Consider the following 22992-nt stretch of genomic DNA (forward strand, 5'->3'; position numbering starts at 1 on the left):
AAAAATAAAGTGCAGAAATCAAAAGTTTTTTCGTTTTGTATCTTGATGACTTTTGAAACTTTCTCATTAATCGATGCAAAAGTTTTTTTGATTTTCTTCCGGGATTCCTAAAAGTAGTTTTGTCTCTGAGAAGAGCAATTATTGGTAGGTAATTATAACAGTTTATTACTGCTGGTGGTTTGTGTGCTTTTAATTATCAAATGCAATCTTCGTCTTCATTTACTTCTGATGTTAGGCACCTATTTTTTTCTTTAGTTTCAGTAACTCTAAAGTGAACACGTTAAGTTAAACAGAGAAATGGTTCCTGCCTCTTTTGGTCATGGAATAATTGATTCTCAGAGAATTCTTATTCTTAAAGAATTCACTTGTATAATTGTAATGATACAATGGGTTTTGCAAATTTGCATTGATATTCTTGGACCATTCAAGACCATCGATTATACTGGACATGGAATATAAAAGTGCAGGGTTAAGGGCCTTGCTTCCACCCTGTGTGGACCCATGAACAAGTCTTCTATACGTTTGTACATCTGCTCTTGTTTTGACATCACACGAGGTTTGTCGACTTATCTCTCTTAAAGCGGGCAAGTGTCATTCATTTCCAGTGTATTCTATGAAAACATTTGACCATGGTGAATCTGCCTCAATGGATTCCATTTGATCCATGCAAAGCTCGAGAAAATGGACATTAAAGTAATGATATTAAGTGAAACATATGCAGCATTGCCATATTGTTGACCCTCGACTTATATTGTGTTCAGTTTTTTTTTTTTTTTTTTGTAGGCTCCCATAGGTCAAAGGAATCCTAGCTAGCTTCTTAAGACTCTAACATAGGCGCCTGTCTAAGATGTGACGTAAATCGATTTGCTGTGGTTTCATCTTGATGACAGGTTTTCACTTTACCGGGGACTTCTCCACTTACTGAGTGACCAACACCCTGTAAAAGGCATCAAGATTCCAGCATAATATGTCGTATCCACCAGTGGTGTTAAGAGGAGGGTTTGTTGGTTAGGATTCCTAAATCATGTAATTTAGCTTTGACGAAAGTTTTACAGAGGTGTTCAATCAGGAGTTTCTTTTGTGATGAATGTAAGAGGAATGGAAAGAGAGAAAAACGGTTGTGAACAATCAGTGATTGTCCAAATAGTGAATTGCCTGGTATGTTGCTTTTGATTTGATGTCTATAATGTTTTGAATTTGTGAAAGCACCTACATTCCAATCTCAAAGGTCTGCTACTCTTGGAGAATCACAATGGCTGCAGCACCACATTGGTTTCATATATTTTGGCCATGGATGTCCTCAACTACACTGGCCAACTGGGATTCAGTTCTATTTGTCTTAAACTTGCACATCACTCGAAAATGAAAACTGAATCTGATTTATAAAAAGGTTTTTCAGGTTTTGGATATGAAAGTGGTTCTTGACCATCCTGGCTTTTGTACAATATAATTCAAGTTTTCAAGTCATCCCGTTTGAGGTTGAACAGAAGAAATTGACAAGACTTTAATTGCTTCAATAAGATCAGTGGACCTTCATCAACAGATAGCCCTGTCTACGCTACTCTTAAATTACCTTTCACATTTATAAGCTTCCTGTAGCAAAGATAAGTGAGAGCAGATAATGGTGATGGAGCAAAGTCTTAGCACAAAACACTCCACTGATAGGAAGAAGAACCTCAGATCAATCATGATAGAGAGTAGATCATCATCATTTAACCCATTTAGCATGGGTTGGACGATTTGACTGAGGTCTGGCAAACCAGTTGACTCAGTTTGACATTTAATTTATGCTAAATTTCCTGAAGATCAATTTACCCTTTAGTGTTCACATTATTCTGCCAAAATTAATAATGAGGTAGCTCTTAATTTTTAAAACGACATTGTAGGGTTGGTGTGAGAGACCAGATATGGCTAGTTTGAACATAAAACAGGCAGAACACATTTGGCCGGTTTAAATGCTAAAGGGTTAATCTGCAGTCAAATGTTGCAGCTTGGCCCAGTTTTCTCTGTGCCATTGTGGTGGGCATATATTTCGTAGTTGTAATATTTCTGGTAATATGCTTAATTCAGAGTCTTACCATCAAATGCTTAACTAAGCAGATCTGTGGATGCAAAAGGAAAGGGTTGCTTACCTCTGAAAGCCTTGTCCACCTTGAATAGCTGCGTTTCAACAGATGCAGTCGTATGCTATTGTAGATTCACCCTTGGGAGGCATCCCCAGACTTTGTTATACTTTTAACTTTTAATACATCTAGCACTAAGCAAATCGTGTCACTTAGATACTACTCTGCTGCTACTACTACTACTATTGTTCAAGCAGCAAGCTGGCATACTGGTTAGCGTGCTGGACGAAATGCTTAGCAGTATTTCACCTGTTGCTACTTCCTGTTCAAATTCTGTCGAGGTCAACTTTGCTTTTGATCCTTTCAGGGTTGATGTAATTTCAGGCCTTGTGCCTTTAGAAGAAACAGCATTTCATTTGTCTTTATGTTCTGCAGTCCAGATTGCACCAAGGTCAACATTGCCTATCATCTCTTCACTCAATGAACTAAGAAGTACGGGAGGGGGTCATCAAATGTATTTCACTTCCCCTAAATTCCTGGCCTTGTGCCAAAATTATCAGCTGGTTGGGTGATATTCAAATTTTTTGGTTTTTATGTCAACTCTGCCAGTTCTTACTGCATTAACTATTGATTCCAGACCATTTGTGTTGCTTGTCAACAGATTCTACAATATGCAGGTTATTGATATATCAGAAGACTCTCTTGGATTCTTGCCAAAGGAACCGATAGTGGTGGAGTGGGGAGCGATGGCTCAATGTTTACTGAACCCACTCCTCCATACTTTGGTTTGTTGCTGCCAATCCTGATATGACATTTCAATTGGAGTCTCAATCTCATCAATGTTGCTTGTTTTACCGTTCTACTACCAGATTGCAAAATGTGGAATCCTCCTGGAAGTTAATAGAAGCAAACTGTTTTGGCAGTTGAACAATTTTAAAAATACAGTATCTGTCCTTGGCCAAGATTCATCAGTTCTCCCGTTCTTTCGAAACTCTTGTCTAGTACCATTTTGCTGAACTTCTTTTACCGGTTTCCTTATTTGTGAATCTCCTTTATTCATAGAATATTTCACTTAGCAAGTAACTACAAGATGCATCTCAACAGCCATTCCCTGATGGATCTACAAGCTGTAGTTATATATATATATATATATATGTTTAAATTCACTTTTGACTGTTTGTTGCAATCTCAGCAAGATTTTGAGTAAAAGACCAGGCGTTGCATTCTCAGCTGAGCTACTTGAATTTTTAAGTCTTGTGATATTGTCTGCATTTTAAAAGGAATTACTTGTTACCTGATACATGGTTTTCTTAGCTGGCAGCTTTTAGTTTGCTTACCTTGAAACTGCCTACATTACAGGTATTTTGATGGTTAGTTGGGGTGGAAACAAATTTAGCAAAAATATGGAAAATCATATTTTCAAAGTTGAAGACGGCTACCTGTCTAGTTGCGGTGTTGTAACCCATCTTCGGTTGGCAGTGCATAACCACTGCCCATTGGTTTGTATCCAGCTCTAGCTGTGCACTCGTTTTAGCTGATGCTTCTCACAAGTTTATTCAGTCTGGTCTGTTGCAATCTACTGCTTATTGTTTCAAGTAAGATATGAAATTTATGAAAACAGCTTTGTCCATTACTAAGCTGGTATTTGGAATATAAATTGTGAAATTTTGACGGATTTTAATTTAACCCTTTTGTTATCAAACTGCCGAAGATCACTTCAAAGTGATATAAATTAAAATTTTCCATCAAAATTTCAATGTTTAATTAATGTTTCAAGCAGCACCTTATTTCAAATTTTTACCACAGAGGGAGGTGGTGTTGAGTCAATTACATCAATCCCCAGTGTTCAACTGGTACTTATTTTATCAACCTCAAAGGGATGAAGGACAAAGTCGACGTTGGCAGAATTTGAACTCGGAATCTAGTGGCAGGCAAAATACTGCTCGGCATTTTCTCCAGCATGCTAACAATTCTGCCGGCTTCACTGCCTTATGCAGCAACTTAATAATAACATTTATTTTACCAAATTCTTAATTATTCTAAAAATTAGTTGAAACAAAGGAAGTTTGTTTCAATAGAAGAATGGTAATGAAAGGGCTTACGTCACTAAAATGGAATAAAAGCAAGGGCATTACCGGTGGGATGGTATCATCGGCTGTTATTTGTGGGTTGATTTGATGGGTGTTTCCACAAACTCCCTGAAGTTTAATTTTCCAAGAGGTTCACAAGGTAATATATTCCTGCAGAAATAATCCACCTAATTAGTTGAATCGGTCATAAAACTAATTAGTATTTATTAATTGGGGTTTTATTTTTGTTTGTCAATGTGTACGTAAAATTCTTTTGCATTGGGTTGCTCTTATGTGACTGATCCTAGCATTAAGACTTCCAAGCAATTTCTCTCGTTTCAACATACATTGTTTTGTGACTGACATTTTATCATTTTTTTTCCCCCTCGACATCCACATTTATGTAAACCCTTTTTTATTTATTTATTTTTTTTAGCTATATCAAGAACCCTGTTCCTTTTGTCTCTAAATATACACATCATGAGGTTGTGTGTCATTGTTGCAATTAAAGCTGGTTCAAGGTCCATTTATGAGTTTCAGAGAATCTTGCTGTCTCACGCATGCATTGCAGACCCAAATTTTTCATCGGTGTGTGCCATTTAGGAAACCCTGCAGGCCATAGTTTACCACTGATGGATTTAGGCAATGTCCTAACAAAAGCCGCTTCCATATTATAATAGAAACCCGTAATGACTGTATTTTGTTGCTTTTGTCTGTTTAACCCACCATGTCTGGCCTCTCTCACCTACCCTACAATGTCATTCTCAAAATAAACAATCACATCGTTGAAATCTTGCAGCTATGACCTAATGCATGATTAATTCAAAGCAGTGTGAATTAATTAGCATCACATTTGACAGTAATCTGAATGCTAATAATTAATCAAATGGGCAAGTGAAGTGGCTGAGTATTCTAGACTCCTGGGACTCTTAAAATCTTCATCATCAATTAACATCTGCTGGCAGGGTTTGGATGGTTTCACAAGTTGCATCAAGCTGCTGTTGTCTCTTTTGGTAGGGTTTCAATTGCTGGATGTTCTTTCTAATGCCAGCCACTTTACAGAATGTATTGGGGGTTCCTGTTATGGCGCACCAGTGTCAGGGTTACCAAGTAACTTTCAAAGCAAGGCCCTTTCAGCTGAGGGCAGGAGTGGAACTAAGAGAAGTGTCTGTGTACCAGGCAAAAGTTTGGAGTTTGATACTGGGACCAGGAAAACTATACCTGAATGATTGATTTACAGGTAGTTTCCATTCACCTAATTTCATTGAGAAGGCTTGGCACCTGGGGACCTCGTGGTTGTGATACAAATCCTTTAACCACTCAGTCATGGAGAGTTGAAATGCCAGGTCTGATACACTTTGACTTCAGGGTCGTCTGAAGAAAACAGCCGGATTAAAAAGGATACCAGCAATAATGAAATTAAAAAAAATTTTTTTAAGCTTTCTGGAATTTCAAAACTAAACAACTCCTTCAAAATTAGTTGGTCATGCACCACTGACTGTTTTAATTTGTTTTTCCCAAAATATTTTGGTTTTTCTTGGGTTCAAAGACTGGAGATTCCAGCTTCGGTCAATCCAAGGCTCTCTAGTAGAAGACGCTTGCCCAAGCTGCCAGGCAGTGAGACTGAACCCAGGACCATGTGGATGGGAAGCAAACTTCTCTCTTACACAGCCATTCCTACTTCCACCAGTTTTTTCCCCCTCTCCCACCTTCCAAAATCTTGTGAATATTTTTATTTCCTTAACCCTTTAGCATTTAATCCGGCCAAAAGTATTCTGCCTGTTTTATGTTCAAACTGGCCAGATCTGGTCTCTCACACCAACCCTACAATATCGTTTTAAAACTTAACAGCTACCTCATCAAAATCTCATAGCTCCAAGATAATGCATGATTAGTTCAAGGCAATGTGGATGAAAAAGCATTAATTTTGGTAGAATAATGCGAACACTAAACGGTTAATATGATGAGCTACTTTTTAATTAGATAAGGCATGTCTTACTACTAACAGTGTTACTATTAATAAAATTATTTAAATGTCTTAAACGAGCTGTTAAGAAATTAGACCAATTGTCTAAAGTGATGGCCTTATCTGGAATAACTTATCTCAAATTAACTCATTTTAGTTATGTTTTGCCACAATTGAGAAAAGATCCTTTTTTTTTTTCCTTCTTTGGATTTGTCTTTTGATCATCAGGGATACAGAAGCTGGCATTTTCCCTTTTTGTTTTGGTGATGCTGGTTGATTTAACCCTTTAGTGTTCAGATTATTCTGTCAAATGTGATGTTTGTTTATTGAAAATGGTTTGAATTAATCCTGGATTATCTTGTAGTTTAGAGATTTCGGTGATGTGATTTTTTAGTTTTAGAATGACATGGTAGGGCTGAGGTGAGAGGCGAGATCTGGTCAGTTTCAATATAAAACAGGTTAAATATTTTGGCCAGATATGGCCGGTTTGAATGCTAAAGGGTTAAAGATGAATTATGCACTTCAGTAGAATAAAATATTTTTATGTAAAATCCTATATTTACCCAGATGATCATGGCGGGAACACGTTTGTCATTATCTGTTATTGAATCAAAATTTAGCAGCATATATATATATATATATATATATTATACACACCTGCATCTTTCGAGTGTTGGGCCTCACGGAGGCAATGACTGGAACCTTTGGCATTATGTCATTCTTAAGAAGACCAAGCAAAATCGCAGTCGTGGCAGTTACTGGTGTCACGCAAATTGGCACTTGTGCCAGTACACACACTTGCATATATATATAAATACACACACACATATATATATATATACACAACACACACATATACACACACACACACACACATATATATATACATACACACACACACACACACACACATATATACACACATACATAAGGATTTCAACGCAAGCTGTTATTAGTTTGATGTTTCTGAAAATTCATTGGTCAGAAACGCCTTTATAAACACTTGAGATTCTTAAGGATTTCTTGAAAATACATGGCATGCTATGCAAGCCTGTCCAATCTTTGTATTTATCAGAGGCATGAAACTTCCGGTAGCTCACACTTCAATGCTGTCTTTATGAAACAATACCTCTGATGCTGAGGTGTACCTTTTCTGTTGGTCCCACTGACAACGGAACAGTAGAGACCCACCATACTGAGACTTATAAACAGAAAGTACACTTCACCGTTTTGTAGGGTCTGCTGCAGTCTCCCAATAGATTTCTGAACCCTTTCCATATGCTAGTAAGATACTAAACAACCTTGACCAATTGCACTCTGGGGGGAACACTTACAAATAAAGAATGAAGAACAGCATTTCAATGTTTGCTTTTTGTATCCTTCAGATGGAATTTGGACAATCATGGGTTTGCTTTAGTTAAATAAATATAAGTACAGTGTTGGCCAACGGTCAGAAAGCCTGACAGCATTCTGTGGTCTGGTCACTTTGTGTTGTCTGCTTTGTTTTTTATACTTGATGACTTTTGGCCATGGATAAAAAAAACATTGACCCTTTGTGCAATGTTCACCCTTCTGCTGGAAGTATGTGTATTATAAACACAAATATGGTAAGTTCTTTGATTTTTATTCCTTAACAGTTATCAACTGGAAAAGAATGGAAGCCGTGTGACACATTTCTGCTCTTCTTTTTTTACCTTAAAATCACCAAGTTACTGAGCAGAATATATTTATTCTCTGTTGTTTGGTAAGTAAATATACAGCTTTTGCTTAAAGGCTGCGTGCACCTAGTATTCCTGCTACAGTTTTCCACCTGTTTCCAAGACAACAACATCAATAAGCAACGACTGGTCTCCTTCCTATTCACAGCCAGAAAATACCTTCCTGTTAACAATTACCATCTTTGGACAGTGGTATTATTTACCTACATCAACGTTCCAGATCCACATCCTCAAAATAATTCTTCCTGCTGTGAGCACAATGTGTCGGAAGTTTGAACAAGGGGGCAAGTGGATTACATTGACTCCATTGCTCAACCAGTTCTTTCACTGACCCCAGAAGAACTAAAGACAGAATCGATTTTGGCAGAATGAAAAACTGGAAGAAATGTATCCCAGCATCTTGGACCTCGTCCCCAAAATATTGATGTCCTTTACCAACACACTCCACCCTCTGATTCCCAAATGTTTCTCTGTCCCCTCTGTTTTTTTCTTTTCTGTGGTGGTGGTCCCTCTTCACAATTTACTAATCTTGGACACTCCTCATTCATTTATCATCATCATCCATATTGAGACCCCATATCCAGTTCTTTCTCTGAAGGGCAGCTTTGTGGAATTCCATCCTAACATATTTCCCAGCTGCTCTCAACTTACAACCATTACACAAGGATCACTAACAGCACTGGTCCCTGGCAGACCTATAAAACCAATATTGAACATCTTTCTCTGGTTTGAACTCAGAAAAGAATGGTGACTTAATGCAATTGAAAGGAGGTTGGTATCCGTCCACCTTGAGATCAAAAGCTTTTAACTAAATGTTTTTGTGGTTTTGGAACTCTCTCTAATTGATGAGATTTCTTTGACTTTGGGTCAAAGTAGCCTCATGGCTTCAATTAGAGATTTTATCAAATCCTAACATAATTGGTTGGGACCCCCTTCGGTCACAACACTGACCCTGGGATTGCACCTAGAAAGTTACCCTCCCAGGCACAAGTCTGGGCAAGGTTGTTTATGGAAGACCAGCAGTCGCCCATGCATACTGGTCTCCTCTCTCCACGCCACCAATGTTATCCAAGGGAAAGGCAAAGGGGCCGATACAGCTTGACACCTGTGATGTCGCAACTCGTTTCTACAGCTGAGTGAACTGGAGCAATGTGAAATAAAGTGTCTTGCTCAAGAACTCAACACGCAGCCCAGTCCAGGATTCGAGCTCACAACCTCACGATCGTAAGCTCGATGCTCTAACCACTAAGCCATGCACCTTCATTAACGTAATTACAGTAATTTTATTGTACCTAATTTAGGATGGAGTGATGTTATGTATAATCAACAACACAGAATGGATGTACAGCTCAATTCTCATTGAGTCTGTTGCACTTTTCTGTTTTAAATTAGGGGATTCAAATGTTTGTTAGGATACCTTATATTTACTGATAATATTGCAATAAAAAAAGATTGCTTTTTGGGGTCTTTCCTTCTCTCTTTTAATCCTTTTGTTATTATATTTCTGTTGTAAAACACTGCCTTTGGTTCAATTTATTTTCCATGCCGGTGGAACGTTAAAAGCACCAGCCGATGCCAAACTCCCCTGGCGTGTAAAAGGCACCCACTACACTCGTAGAGTGGTTGGTGTTAGGAAGGGCATCCAGCTGTAGAAACACTGCCAGATCAGACTGGAGCCTGGTGCAGCCTTCTGGCTTCGCAGACCCCAGTCGAACCATCCAACCCATGCTAGCGCGGAAAACGGACGTTAAACGATGATGATGATGAATTTAGTAAAACAACTCGTTAAGGTAGTGTTTAAGAGCATAAATTAACCTACAATTTTGATCCAAAATTTCAATTTAGATCACAATAAAACGGAGAGTTTTTGTCGTAGAATTGGGGGCAAGCTTCAGGTCGGTGGGTACCTGAAGGGTTAAACAGATTAATTCCATCCATTGTAGCTTTTTAAGCATTGGATTTCTTGGACACAATACAATAGCACATGAACCTTTGGCCAGTTGCCTTTGACCATTCAGTCCTCTCTGCTTCGTGATTGTTTTACAAATAACTATTTGTGCTGGAGAGGTTTTGTCAGTGTTTAGATGTAATTAAAGATGATGAGCTGCTATTAGATCTAATGACCTGGCTAACAATGGACGGATTGTCTCTGAAATAGCTTCTTCACAAGGGTAAGTTGAGATTTCTAAGCATGATTTAAATTCACGAGATTGCTGACATATTTAAGACCACACAGACTAATGGTGGTCTGCATCAGCAAAGAATGGATATTTGGTAAGTCTTGTGTATTGATGGGAGACGAAAATGCAGGTGTTCTCTGCCTGGTTCTTCAGAAGGGCACAAAAAGGGTTTATCCTTTTGTCTGTCTCAGTCATTTGACTGCAGCCATGCTGGAGCACCACCTTTTAGTCGGACAAATCGACCCCAGGACTTATTCTTTGTAAGTCTAGTACTTATTCTGTCGGTCTCTCTTGCCAGACTGCTAAGTTACAGGGACATGAACACACCAGCAATGGCGGGTGGACAGACACACAATCATATGCATATATATATACACAACGGGCTTCTTTCAGTTTCTGTCTACCAAATCTACTCACAAGGCTTTGGCCAGCCTAGGGCTATAGCAGGAGACACTTGCCCAAGGTGACGCGTAGTGAGACTGAACCCTGAACCATGTGCTTGGTAAGCAAGCTACTTACCACACGGCCACACCAACTGTAAAAAAAAATGTTTTAGTGGTTTTTAGGATTTCCATGCCATACAAATTTTACTGAATAAGAACATAACCTCTATATTAGTCAAGATATTTGCAGCTAATTAAGAAATGGTAATTATAATTTAGGACTAACGATGTTGAACTTGTGACACAGTTTGGGTTTTTTCTTCCTCCTCTCAGAAGAATCTTTCAACTGAGTGATTGGTTTTTTGCATTTCATTAAGGTGTAGGATGGCTGTGTGGTAAGTAGCTTGCTTCCCATCCACATGGTTCCGGGTTCAGTCCCACTGCATGGCACCTTGGACAAGTGTCTTCTACTAAAGCCTTGTGAGTGGATTTGTTAGGCAGAAACTGAAAGAAGCCCATCGTTTATATGTATACTCATCACCATTTAATATACGTTTTCCATGCTGGCATGGGTTGGAACTGGCAAGCTGCAGGGATGCACCTGGTTCTGGTTCTCTCTTTTGGCAGAGTTTCTTCAGCTGGATGCCCTTCCTGATGCCAACCACTTTACAAAGTATCTGCTGGGTACTTTTCAACAACAGATTTTTAGTGGAAGCACCACCAGGAACTTTCTAAGTGGCACCAGTATTTCGCTACTGCACATAACACTTCCAATATTCTGGCAACTGATGATCTGATTTCTCTTTTATTCTGGACAGGTAAAAGTTCTCTTTTGATGCTTAGTGAGAACATCTGAACATGGCCAATGCCAGCGCTGCCTTGACTGGCTTCCGTGCCAGTGGCACGTAAAAAGCACCAACCAATCGTGGTCATTGCCGGCCCCTGTGCCAGTAGCATGTAAAAAGCACCCACTACACTCTCGGAGTGGTTGTCATTGGGAAGGGCATCCAGCTGTAGAAACACTGCCAGATCAGACTGGAGCCTGGTGCAGCCTCCTGGCTTCCCAGACCCCAGTCAAGCCATCTAACCCATGCCAACATGGAAAATGGACGTTAAAAGATGATGAATATCATTATTAAATAAAAGTCTATCATCAAATTGTTAAGTAAAATTCAGTGTGGCCCAGGACTGTCCTGGTCTGCTGTTGGTAGGAACTTGCTGTAAGGTAGACTTGTGGCAAGTAAAGGGTATCCTGTCCAGTTGTAAAGTTTGCTGCTTATACAGCTTGATTCTCTGCAGGTGAGTCTATTCACATTTTACCCTAAGTTAGTCCGAATAAACATGCTTCTAATCAGCCCTGCCACGGATGGGCATTCCACCCCTTTGGGTTGTATTTTCATCCCTGGGTTCCCCAATGTCCTAATTTAATTCAGTAATTGAACTGTTTTATGTACAAGGCAACCACATCCAACCTCTTGCACCTGGCCTTGAGATGCCATTCTAAAGATAAACAATTACATCATTTAAATTTCAAAGCTAGGGGATAATGCATAGGTTCTCAAAGTGGGTGCTATCCCCCCCCAGTGGGTATTGAGACGGTCCAGGTGGGCACTGGTGCCTCAGGGAGCGTAGAGAAAAAAGGAGGGGTTGAGAGGAAGACAATGAATTGGGGCCGCTATGAATTTATTATGTAGTTATAGTGTTTTATACAAATTATATATTAAATATCAAAGGATTTATAATATATATAGATTGGTAAAATATTTACACATAAAAATAGGGTTGGAGGTACTGAGTGTATTATGTGGCCATGAGGTGGGGACAGTGGCCCAAAACGTTTGAGAACCTCTGGGGTGATGCATGGTTAATTCAAAACAATAAATTCAAGAGTAATCTGAATGCTAAAGGGTGGATAATTATAAGCAATTCTTTGAAGAATTATGAATATTTTTTTATTTTAAGCACGTGAAACATTCGAGCGAGGTGGTTTCCAGTGCAGGTGGCACATAAAAAGCACCATTTGGGTGTGGCTGTTGCCAGTACCACCAAACTGGCCCACGTGCTGGTGGCACATAAGAGCACCCACTACACTCCCGGAGTGGTTTGGCATTAGGAAGGGCATCCAGCTGTAGAAACTCTGCCAGATCAGATTGGAGTCTGGTTCGCCAGTCCTCAGTCAAACCATCCAACCCATGCTAGCATGGAAAGCAGACATTAAATGATGATGATGACTGATTGCATTCTAAATTGTAACATTTAAGCACAAAGAAGTAGAGAATGAAGAAAAAAAATATGCTGAAAGACCTGTGCTTGACAAAAGTTAATGGTTAAACATCAGTGTTTGGGGTAACCCAGAGTAAAAATTAACATTTTGAATTCAACCAAGCAGACATTCAAGCTTTAGTGTATCTATAACAATATGAATGTTCTTCCTTTAAAAGTCAAGGGTTGGGTATATGACTTCTGTTTCTTTTATACACCTTGGCAAGCCTTATATATATGGGTGCAGTAGTGGCTGTGTGGTAAGTAGCTTGCTTGCCAAGCACATGGTTCCAGGTTCAGTCCTACGGTGTGATACCTTGGGCAAGTGTCTTCTACTATAGCCTCGGGCCGACCAAAGCCTTGTGAGTGGATTTGGTAAATGGAAACTGAAAGAAGCCCCTCATATACATATATATATATATATATCTATCTATATATATATTTACACACACGTGTGTTTGTCCCCACCACATTGCTTGACAACCGATGCTAGTGTGCTTATGTCATAAGTCCTGGAGTTGATTTGCTCAGCTAAAGGCAGAGCCCCAGCATGGCCACAATCAAATGACTGAAACCAGTAAAAGAATATATATTCATTCATAGTTCTGTGCCTGACAAATTCCCAAACAAAGAACCTGTTGGTGTGAACAGTTGCTGTAAGAAACCTGTTTGAACTTGCCCCCTGTGCACGTTTCTGTTTTCATAAATTCCGGACATAACCATCTGTCATCTAAGCTTGAATAGACATTTGATATGTGAGACAACATCACAGGCTCAGAATGTGACCCCTATACTCTTTACTCTTTTACTCTCTTTTACTTGTTTCAGTCATTTGACTGCGGCCATGCTGGAGCACCGCCTTTAGTCGAGCAAATCAACTTTGTAAGCCCAGTACTTATTCTATTGGTCTCTTTTGCCGAACCGCTAAGTGACGGGGACGTAAACACACCAGCATTGGTTGTCAAGCAATGCTAGGGGGACAAACACAGACACACACATGCATATATATATATACATATATACGACAGGCTTCTTTCAGTTTCTGTCTACCAAATCCACTCACAAGGCATTGGTCGGCCCGGGGCTATAGCAGAAGACACTTGCCCAAGATGCCACGCAGTGGGACTGAACCCGGAACCATGTGGTTGGTAGGCAAGCTACTTACCACACAGCCACTCCTAATAATAATAATAATCACAATAATCCTTGGGTGGAATTTATAAACATTTAATTGCATTACTTGGTGCTTATCCACAAATCATGTTTCCATGATTTTGAGAGAAATGTGACTTGTGGCAATGCATGTAGCAATGCCTTCAATGTTCATAGATTCCATCCAAAGATTATTGTTATTATTATTACCGTATTTACCCTACATTCTATCGGTAAGGCTTGATGCAACACCAAAACACTGGTTCACCTGTCAGCATCATTACACTGTGGCCAGCATAATTGGAGATTTATTTGAATATTCAAAACGTCTCCTGTAAACAATTTAAAAATCTCGGGTCGACTAAAGCCTTGTAAGTGGATTTTGTAGAGGGGAAACTGAAAGAAGCCCATCATATATATGTATATGTTTGTGTATCTGTTTGTCCCCCTTTCCCTGCCATTGCTTGACAATGGATGTTGGTGGGTTTACATCCCCATAACTTAGCAGTTCAGCAAAATGACTGATAGAATAAGTACTAGGCTTACAAAAATAAGCCCTGGGGGGCGATTTATTCGACTAAAGGCAGTGCTCCAGCATGGCTGCAGTCAAATGACTGAAACATATAAAAGTATATGTGTGTGTGTGTATACATATATATATATACACACACACACACAAATATATACATATAAGTTTGTATCTGCGTCTGTCTCCCACCACCACCACTTAATCAATGTTGGTGTGTTTACGTCCCTGTAACTTTGCAGTTCAGCAAAAGAGACTGACAGAATAAGTACCAGGCTTTAAAACAAATAAGTATTGGGGTCAATTTGACTAAAATTCTTCGAGGCAGTGCTCCAGCATGGCTACATTCTAATGACTTAGGAAAGTAAAAGACATAAAAGAAAAGATGAAATCAACGACTTTGGGTTGTGTGGAATTTAACGAATGTTAAACGATAATGATGATGATTTGATTTCTTTTCAAATCCTCTCCTGATTACTAAATTATTATTATTAGTTTTTTTTTTCTCCAGTAAACTGATGTATGTTTTTAGAGGACTTTGCAAAGATGTGTTGGCAGGAATCATTAAAAATTGACCATCGAAAGGTTTAATGAAAGTAGAAAGACTACAAGGGATGTGAGGGGTGGGGGTGGTAAGAGAGGAAGATAAAAAAAAAAGGGGAAGCTGATGATTGCTGCTGGGAAGGAATTTGCTGAGAAGATAAAATATGAAGCAAGTCCTGTTAGGAGTTGGTGGCTAGAGGGAGGAAACTCAGTCAGAGAATTGGAAACAAGGGGGTGAAATTTGTATTGTTCTCAGCTGTGTTTATTGTTTTAGACATTAAACAGATAAAAGTGTGTGTATGTACATGCATATATATATATGTGTGTGTGTGTGTGTGTATGTATTCGTATGCAAACTACACACACACACGTGTACAAATATACATACATAAGTACTTATATATTTATATATATATATATATATATATATATATATAGAGAGAGAGAGAGAGAGAGAGATGATATGAAAGAAGATGAAACTCTCTTTCCATCAGGTAAATGGCCCCTTCTCAATATGTAGGAAAAGAGATGGAAAAAATTTTTCCCATTTCCTTTCCTACATATTGTATTGAACAAAATGGTTATGCAACTCATGTTCATTATTCTCTCAGTTGTATGGCCTGCCCTGAAAAAGAGTCAGAGATGATGAGGAGGACCATCAAAGACAATGTATGAGCATTCAGCTTTATTTAGCCAATCAACCTGCACAAATGATTTTTTTTTAATATAGTGATCAGATGTCCATTAGCACAGTGTACCACGTGTCAGGTGTGAAAAAGATGAAGTGTTTTGCTCAAGAACATGCCAACCACTTTATGTCTTGAGATCTACCAATAGTCATAAACAAATACCATTGTCACATTGGCGGTGTTCTTCAGTTCCTGTCTTTTATGGAGACATGCCTGGAGAAATATTATTTTGCTTGGAAACAGATCAGGGTTTGCAAGGTGCAGGGCATCTGGCTGTAGGAAATTTGCTTCATCCTTAGCCATGTAAAAAGGAACATTAAAATGATGATAATTATGATAAAGTAAGTGTTTGGTATTTTCATTTGTTCCTGTTGTTCCATCCACGGCCAACCCTGATCAAATAGACTGAGAGGTGATAGTTTAATGTTACCCAGCTTATCACTTCTTTGTGGTTCTCTAGTGAGGTTCATTCCGTCAAAAGAACTGAAGCCAGGTTTTCAGTTTGAGTATAACTTACTCCTTTCCTCTCGCCAGTTTCAAAAGCCCTGGAAATGGTCCCAAGCACTGCATCCAACTCCCTACTGACTCATCTACTAAAAAGCAAAAGACTTTCCAGGTTTGACTACCCCAATTTCTTATGTTTTTTTTTCAGGGTGTGTCTGATAACATTAAGGTATCCTTCCATTCTTTTTAACATGGTATGATTTGAGTGAGATCTCGCTGTTATTTGTAGCAGGTCAAGCAACCACACTGAGAGGTCTCCTTGTTGGTTCACCGTATTTAACTATAGTTGTGTGATGTAAGCAAGAAGATCTAAAGACATGGAATAAAAGTAACTTAGAGGTGACATCAGACACCAATTTTACAGCAGAAAATGGAAACCAACGGATAGTGATAAAGAAATGTTTTATCCCCCCCCCCCGTTGGTCAAGAGATTAACTTGTTGATCTTCTCAGTCTTGTTAATGATAACCTCCAAAAGTTTCAGTAATTAATCCATAATTAGATTCATTGAGTTGTTTCTTATCTCAAATATTTGAACTGAAACAAGATACTCCACTCTGCTGTGCATTAACAGAATAACTTATTCTATTTCTTTACTGCCCACAAGGGGCTAAACATAGAGGGGACAATCAAGGACAGACAAACGGATTGAGTCGATTAAATCGACTCCAGTGCGTAACTGGTACTTAATTTATCAACCCCGAAAGAATGAAAGGCAAAGTTGACCGTAGCACAATAACCTATTCTATTTCTTTACTGCCCACAAAGGGCTAAACACAGGGGACAAACAAGGTCAGACAAACGGATTGAGTCTATTATATCGACCCCAGTGCGTAACTGGTACTTAATTTATCGACCCCGAAAGGATGAAAGGCAAAGTCGACCTTGGCAGAATTTCAACTCAGAACGTAATGGCAGAATAACCTATTCTGCTGTTGCTAAGTCACTGATGAATTATAATGGTGATGGAGAGCGCAGAACATTTGAAATAGAATAAACGCATTTTTAGGACCTAATTTGAGGAACTGAAGTGACAGATGCTCTGTGGTGTAACAGGTGTTCTGATTGTCCAGGAAGTGAGAGATACTCTGAGACTTCAATTGTAGATGGGACCATAAAGTTCCACTCATCTGATGAATTAACTTTACTTGCATTCATTTACAAATATAACATTGTATTGTATAACGCTGAGTATACATACTGATGCACACATAATTTTGAAGGTTATGAAACAGCTGTAAGCATATGGGAAATAATAATGACAACAACCACAGCAAAAAAATACCTTGGAGTGTAGATCAGTCGAAACGTGTTAACAACAAACAAGATGAGGGCAAATATCCATCAAATGTAAATAATGTAAATAAATATCATCATCATCTTGTAACGTCCATTTTCCATGCTAGCATGGGTTGGATGGTTCAACCGAGGTCTAGGAAGCCAGATGGCTGCACCAGGCTCCAGTCTTATCTGGTAGTGTTTCTACAGCTGGATGCTTTCCTAACGCCAACCACTCCGTGAGTGTAGTGGGTGCTTTTTACATGCCACCGGCACAGGGGCTGGGCGAGGCTGGCAACGGCCACGATCGGTTGGTGCTTTTTATGTGCCACCAGCACAGAAGCCAGTCAAGGCGGCGCTGGCATTGGCCACGTTCGGATGGTGCTTTTTACGTACAGGTATCACGAGCTACTAATGTGGTGGAAACTCAATAACTTGGCAGATTTATATATTGTGTCATGAAGCAATCCTTCAGGCTAATGCATGCCAAGTTGTGTTTCCACAGCATGAAACTTTAAGTAGCTCATATACAAATACTGTGTATGTTAAATGATATATATCGTCCAACCCATGCCAGCATGGAAAGCGGACGTTAGATGATGATGATGATATATCCTAACTGCACAGCCATGTATAGATTATATGTGTATATGTGGAGGCGCAATGGCCCAGTGGTTAGGGCAGCGGACTCGCGGTCGTATTGAGCGAAAACACCTAAAGCTCCACGAGGCTCCGGCAGGGGATGGTGGTGATCCCTGCTGTACTCTTTCACCACAACTTTCTCTCACTCTTACTTCCTGCTTCTGTTGTACCTGTATTACAAAGGGCCGGCCTTGTCACTCTCTGTGTCACGCTGAATATCCCTGAGAACTACGTTAACGGTGCACGTGTCTGTGGAGTGCTCAGCCACTTACACGTTAATTTCACGAGCAGGCTGTTCCGTTCATCGGATCAACCGGAACCCTTGTCGTCGGAACCGACGGACTGCTTCAAAAAAAAAAAATATGTGTATATCAACATCATGACCATCATCACTTAATGTTTGTTTCCCATGCTGGCATGGGTTGGACTGGAAACTGGAGAACTGGGGGAGCTGCACCAGGCTCCAGTCTGACTTGACATGGTTTCCTTCCCAGCCATGGGGTTTTTCTGTTCAGTCTCGCTATGAAGTACCTTGATAAAGTGTCTTTCACTATAGCCTTGGGCATTAGCATAGCTAGAGTGTGTGCCATCCAGGAGGGGAATTTTGTTTGTTGCCCCCAGACCCCACAAAAGACATATATTGCCTACAGCAGACCCAAAAGTGCTGCCCAGGACAGACTGCCCTACCCCCTAGCTATGCTAGTGGCCTTAGGCCGGCCAAAGCATTGTGAGTAGATTTGGCAGACAGAAACTGAAAGAAGCCTGGATGTGTGTTGTGCTTGTAGCTCACCTACTGCTTGATAATATGTATTGGTTTGTTTATGTTCCCATAACTTAGGGGTTCATGAAAAGTGACCGAGAGAATATGTAGCAGGCTTTAAAAATAAGAGGTGAGGCTGATTTGTTTGACTTCAAGGTGGTGCCACAGCATGTCCATTGACTAAAAGAACTAAAACGGTCTTATATATATACAACAGGCTTCTTTCAGTTTCCATCTCAAATCAGCTAGCATGGTGCTATAGTAGAAGACATTTGCCTTAAATGCTGTGCAGTGGGACTGAACCCAAATCCAAATGGTTATAAAGCAAGCTTCTTACCCACATAGATACGCCTGAGCTGCAGCAAAAACAAAAAAAACATTGCTTTGATGCTGTTCCACTAGAAAGGTCATTCAGTTGGTCGAACAGCGGAAGTGTGTGTAGGTGCCACGTGTGTTTATTGGCAATCATTCGTTGGTTTGCCTGTCTTTATACATTGTCACTGCCTGGGCAGAGGTGCCGCCTTTATAATCCACCCGTAGGAGTAGCTGTGTGGTAAGTAGCTTGCTTACGAACCACATGGTTCTGGGTTCAGTCCCACTGCATGGCACCTTGGGCAAGTGCCTTCTACTATAGCCTCGGGCCGATCAAAGCCTTGTGAGTGGATTTGGTAGGCGGAAACTGAAAGAAGCCCGTCGTATATATGTATGTGTATATGTTTGTGTGTCTGTGTTTGTCTCTCCAACATCGCTTGACAACTGATGCTGGTTTGTTTACGTCCCTGTAACGTAGCGGTTCGGCAAAATTGTCCGATAGAATAAGTACAAGGCTTACAAAGAATAAGCCCTGGGGTCGATTTGCTCGACTAAGGGTGATGCTCCAGCATGGCCACAGTCAAATGAGTGAAACAAGTAAAAAAAAAGTAACTGTCCCACAGCTTTGCGGTTCAACAAGTCGTGCAGAGTCCAGTGGAATAAGGTACACCATTTGAAAAGAGCCGGGGTCAGGATACTACCTCGAGACGTTTCTTATAAACAATGGCAGCTTAGTTGTAAAAACGATATTCTGTGTATTTACTGGTGTTGTGTGTAGCGTATTTATTATATATTAATACAAAAATTTATGGTTGGGGAAAGAAAAAAACTGATCTGGAGATGCCGGGGATTGAACCCGGGGCCTTTCACATGCAAAGCGAACGCTCTACCACTGAGCTACATCCCCGTCACGTCAAACGTGCTGTATTTAAAATTAACATCTGCGAATTTTTAGGACTCCATTGAATTTAGCTTTTGACGTGTTTCATTTACTGATAACATTGATTTATCACGTTGTTTTACAGCTCATTAAAAACTCTTTCATTTTGTCAATGTCGTTTGTTTCTCTCATGTGTAGTACTTAGTTTTAGTAGACAAGGCGAAGGGGCTCAATTTTTGAGAGGAAAAGACAGAGATAAAGTGAGACGTGGGCAAACTGTGATCCTTTCGTTATTCAACCCCGAGTTCACTTTATCTGTCATGGCAATTTTCAAGCTGAACTACCTCAATATGGGTTCTATCCTTCTTTTTAGTTTTTGAATTAGCCGACACCACCAAATCACAGTCCATTAACTCTAGCGTACCCCAAGATTCATCTATGTCACCCATACGATTCCTCCTTGCTGTCACCTTAAATGATACATATATAACTGTTCATTCCTTCCTAGCCTTCGGCATATATGCACTGTCCACATGCCACCGATACACTTCACACTAAATCTACATTGCTTCATTGAACAGACACCACAAAAGAAAAAAAAATCTCCAATCTTATCGCCTTCTACGACCACTACACATATCAAGGAAGCCATCGTGCACCTCACCACCCTAAATCATGGGCAACGATAATGTATGAAAATCACAAGTTACGTCAGACAAACATTAATTAACTTGTATCCATATCATAGACAAAAAAAAAACGATAAAAAACTGTATCCCAAACACTGATCATTTCTTTTGAAGCCACCTAATGCTTCTGCTTTCGACAATTCCGAAATCTATTCAAGTCCTAAGTACAATTACCATATCTGGGACGGGAGTTGCTACTGCATACATACAGACACATGAGATTGCATCTAGAAAAGGAAAAAGAAATGGCCACCCAATTAACTGGCTTGGAATTGCTCACCTATATACATGCTGTCGCTTCATTCTTTTTTTTTTATATTGCTACTTGTGGAATTTCTCCTCATTAAAGCTGGCTATTTGACTTGTCTAACTTCCACCTTTTATCTACCTGTCTGTCCTCCAAGATATTGCACTGATCGTTAGACCTAATTCATAAAAGGTTCACCAGTCTAATTGACATCAAGTAAATTTTTCTTAACAATTAAAAATTTAAAAACGAAAAATTCTTTCAGAATCATAATTTCCATTGCGTTAATCGTAGGAATGCCAAAAATCGAAGACAAACATTATTCTTTCCTTTCTCCCTGAAGATGTGGGTACTTAATCAGAGACCCCCGTCATTATTTCTTCTTAAAACTAAGAATCCACGCTCAAAAATAAATATTAATAAGGCATAGAAATAGCTAAAAGTGTGTTTATTTTGAAGTAATACTTAAAACAGAATAGCAGTTCCTACACGGTCGTAAACCCCATGACAACAGCAGCCATGTGTGTCATCAGTCGATATATTGCCGGCCTCAAGTCCACCCTCAGTCGTATCCGAATTTAGAACATGATGATGAAGGTGGAGAGGTTAACTTCTGGCGATATGTTATAGTCAATTAATTTAATGATATACACGACACTGAGCCACGCGCCTTCACTGGCGCGTGGGCGCGTGGCTCAGTGGTTAGAGCGTCGAGCTTACAATCGTGAGGTTGTGAGCTCGAATCCCGGACCGGGCTGCTTGTTGTGTTTTTGAGCAAGACACTTTATTTCACGTTGCTCCACTTCACTCAGCTGTAGAAATGAATTGCGACGTCACAGGTGCCAAGCTGTATCGGCCCCTTTGCCTTTCCCTTGGATGACATCGGTGACATGGAGAGGGGAGGCTGGTATGCATGGGCGACTGCTGGTCTTCCATAAAACAACCTTGCCCAGACCTGTGCCTCAGAGGGTAACTCTCTAGGTGCAAACCCATGGTCAGTGTCTGACCGAAGGGGGTCACAAAAAAAATACACGACATTAGTGAATTCATTGTACATATACAAAATAAAAATACTCCGCATGGAGAGGCCGGGACCTTTCACATAACATGCAAAAAACGCGACGTCTTATGCATACACAATACAAACTTTTAGAACAAGCCAAAGCAAAAATTATTTTCAATGGAGATGCCGGGGATCGAACCCGGGGCCTTTCACTTGCGAAGCGAACGCTCTACCACTGAGCTACATCCCCTTCACGTCCCAGATGTTTTATTTAGAATAGACATCTGTGAATTTCTAGGTCTCTATCGACTTTAGTTTTTAAAAGTTGTTCATTCATAGATTTCATTGATTTTTCGCACTGTTAACATCTCATTGAAAACTCTTTCCTTTTGTCAATGTCATTTGTTACTGTCATATGTAGTGTTTTCAAGATTTTAGTTGACAGGACGAAGGGGCGCAATAAATATATATATATATATATATATATATATATATATATATACATAGGCGCAGAAGTAGCTTGCTTACCAACCACATGGTTCACTGCGTGGCACCTTGGGCAATTCTTCTACTATAGCCTTGGGCCGATCAAAGCCTTGTGAGTGGATTTGGTAGTCGGAAACTGAAAGAAACCCATCATATATATATATGCGTGTGTGTGTTTGTGTGTCTGTGTTTGCCCCCTAGCATTGCTTGACAACTGATGCTGGTGTGTTTATGTCCCCGTTACCTAGCGGTTCGGCAAAGAAACCGGCTTACAAAAGAATAAGTCCCGGGGTCGAGTTGCTCGATTAAAGGCGGTGCTCCAGCATGGCCGCAGTCAAATGACTGAAACAAGTAAAAGAGAGAGAGAGAGAGAGACATACATATATATATATATGTATATATATATATATATATATATATATATATATATATATATAATATGTATATATATATATATATATATATATATATATATTATATATATATATATATTGCCCCAGCATGGCCACAGCTCATGAGCTGAAACTGGAATCAATCATCAATCATATATATATATATATATATATACAGGTAGATAGATAGATAGATTATAAGCAACTTTCTTTATCATGGTACAGATGTGACTAATTCCGATTGTAGAG

At 39.6% G+C, this 22992-nt stretch overlaps 2 non-coding genes across 2 annotated transcripts; both read right to left on the bottom strand.

The window, feature by feature from the left end:
- Positions 1-19881: 19881 nt before the first annotated feature.
- Trnaa-ugc lies at positions 19882-19953 on the bottom strand. Its single transcript has one exon. It is a non-coding gene; the product is annotated as a tRNA-Ala (tRNA).
- A 2090-nt stretch (positions 19954-22043) lies between these two features.
- Trnaa-cgc lies at positions 22044-22115 on the bottom strand. Its single transcript has one exon. It is a non-coding gene; the product is annotated as a tRNA-Ala (tRNA).
- Positions 22116-22992: the final 877 nt, after the last annotated feature.

This window comes from Octopus sinensis, linkage group LG18 (assembly GCF_006345805.1).
Source record: "Octopus sinensis linkage group LG18, ASM634580v1, whole genome shotgun sequence".
Classification (NCBI taxonomy): Eukaryota; Metazoa; Mollusca; class Cephalopoda; order Octopoda; family Octopodidae; genus Octopus; species Octopus sinensis.